We start from the raw sequence: 3,165 nt of genomic DNA, 5'->3' as shown, positions 1-3,165 counted from the left end.
TGAGCTGAGTTCATTCAATTCATTCATATTTATATTTAGTGCGTGTGTTTGTGTGTGTGTGTATAATTATCACCAAAGAGAAAGAAATTATTTTCGGCAAAGTAAAGTAAAAGAATTTTCTATTCAGTTTGTCGTTAATGTTTGTTGTTGATGATGTTTGCAGTTTTTAGTCTGTTTTGGCTTTTTTTTTTGACTTGTTTAATTTTATATGCGTGTGTGTGTGTGTGTGTTTGTTAGTCGATATAAATGTGAATTCAAGTCAAGTGAAAAAGTGAGATCTTGATGATGATGATGATGATGATGAAAAAGTGTTGAATGTAAGCCATTTTTCATTTTTATTTTTTTTTTATTCTTCGTCGACGTCTTTGATTCTTTCTTTTTTCTTGTCTTGTTGTCGGTTCATCATCATAATCATCATCACTTTAACAGAATCAGTCATTTCATTTCATTTCATTTTTTTTGTATCATTGGCATTCTCTGAATCGTCGTAGAAATTAAACAAAACAACAAAAAATTCAATGGAAGAATTAAGAAATGGTTTTTTTTCATATTTTTTCAATGTTTTTATGGACAATTTAGAACAAAAAAAACGTCTTTCTCTCTCTCTCTCTCTCTCTCTCTCTCTCTCTCTCTCTCTCTCTCTCTCTTCGTGTGTGTTAGTTGAGTGTTAATTGAATCATCATGATTATGAAATTAATAATTTGATTTAATTTTTTTTTCTAACTCTACGTTGTTGTTTTTTCCGGTTCAATCATAAATAAAAACACTATTATCATTGTCGTACCAAACACACACACACACACACACACACTGTGTTTATTTTCGGTTATTTATTGTCATGTCATTTTTATTCATGTTGTTGTTGTTGTTGTTGTTGTTATTGTTAATGTCGTTGTTATTTTGTGTTTTATCCGTTTGTTTACTGTTTGTTATTAACAATGGATGTTAATTTATTCAACACATCACAACAACAACAACAACAATAACAACATAACACTAGCAGCTTATCATCTTTTAACAACTGATAATCTGCTGAATCAATGCATTGCCACACACACAGACACACATGGAAAAAAAATGAAAATTTGACAACTTTTTTTGTTTTTGGAGCTGTAAAAATTTATTATTTTATTTTATACGGTAGCATTATTTTTTTTCTGGTTTTGTTTTAAATTTGGATCTCTCACACAAACAGAAAATCCATTCATCCATATATATAGTAAACACTGGGGTAGTTTGGTAGCACATGCACACACAAAGATCGTCAATCAAACAATCACTTAGTCTCTGTGTGTGTGTGTGTATTTGAATTGCATTCATTTTTGTTTTCCTGTTTTTGTGTGTGTGTGAATGATGAACATAACATTCATTTTTATCCATCATCATCTTCATCAGAATGTTAATTATTCCATTTCGTTCACATACGTTGTTGTTGTTGTTGTCGTTATGCATACTGCAATTTTTTTTCTTTTTACTATTTACAATAAACCAATTCTTCTTGTTTCTTATCAATTTCCTTTACTTTTGAATTTTTTTTCTTTTCTGCTTTTTTTTACAGCAATGATAAGTCAGTGATCTTTTTTTTTTAGTTTTCAAGTTTTTTGTTGTTGTTGTTGTTGGTAGCATTGATTGATATTGATTCACATCAATGATGGTGGTCATCGCACACACACACACACACACACACAAACACACAGGCAAATACACCAATCTTTAAAGTTTGATGATCGGTTGTTTGACCAACAACAACACCTTTACATTGAATAATCATCATTATTTCTAATCTTTATTTAAAGAAAAAAAAACTACAGTTCTCTCATTTACAATTATCATCATCATCATCATCACTTATCATTATTACTTGTTTTGAAAGTTTTTTTTTCTATTTTGATCATGTGATCATTCATTTTGATCAAGAAAAAGAAAAAAAATCATCATCATCATCATCATACAATAAAGTAAAGTGATTTTCATCACACACACAAACATAAAAAAATTTTTTAAAAAAAGATTTTCTTTTGCTTCTCCAATTTATATTGATCATCGCCATTATCATGTTGTTGTTGATTATATGGATGCGGCAAAAAAAAAAAAAATTTCCTCTTGATTGTAATGTAACAACAAAGTGATGATGCGCGAACTTTTTCACACACACAAACATACACAGCTACATTATTTTCATAGTCATGTGAAAATGATACATGTTTTTTTGTTGTTGTTAATATTGTACTATACCACGCCCATTTAAATCGATTATGAAAAGGTATAGTAGTATTAATAATAGTAAGAAAAAAGGCGTTACCCAAAAAAAGGTACAGCCCCTTTTTTTCAATTCGTCACTCATTGGTGTCATCATTATCATCATTCAACTATTTTAGCTGTCATCACGTAATATGTGTGTGTTGTGTGTTGTGTGTGCGAAGAAACAAAAAAAAAGGGGCAGTCAATTTTTCATTTTTTTTTTATTTTTTTTGGCTTTAGCCAATCAGCCAATAAAAGCTACATATGTGTGAATGGTGAATGTATTCATTCACACATTTTTTTTCTTTAATAAATTATTTGCCACTTCTACTACCACGACCACCATCATCAAGCAATAACACAATGTTATACCGCTAAAACATTATCAACAAAAACAAAAACAAAAAAAAACAGTAGTATCCATCCATCGCTAGTCACAAAACAACAACAACAACTTGCTAGTTCAAATCATTCAACGAATATCATACCTGTGTTAACATACACACACACACACACGCACACACAAGCATACATCAATCATTATCATCATCATCATCATCATCATGGTTGTTTTGAAAAATTTTTCCAATTTGGATCAAAGAAATAAATTAAGATAAGATATTGATCCATAATAAATAAATATATATACAACTCAACAGGTAATTTGATAAATTGATCGTCATAGTTACTAAACTAACCATACACAGGTGTTTTGATTAACTGTGTTTGTGTTATGTGTGTGTGTGTGTGTTTTGATTAAATGACAATATCGATGAATTGATTTTGGGCGAAAAAAAAATCACTTGTGACGAACGACAACGATGCTGATATAAATGATGTGGATAAAATTGTGATTTTTACCACATTTGATTGTCACATTTTCATTGTGTTTTTGTGTGTATTTTTTTTTTTTTTTTTTTTTTT

Source organism: Dermatophagoides farinae, chromosome 3, assembly GCF_024713945.1.
Source record: "Dermatophagoides farinae isolate YC_2012a chromosome 3, ASM2471394v1, whole genome shotgun sequence".
In the NCBI taxonomy this organism is placed as follows: domain Eukaryota; kingdom Metazoa; phylum Arthropoda; class Arachnida; order Sarcoptiformes; family Pyroglyphidae; genus Dermatophagoides; species Dermatophagoides farinae.
The sequence above is the reverse complement of the archived record's forward strand: the minus strand, read 5'-3'. Positions refer to the sequence as shown.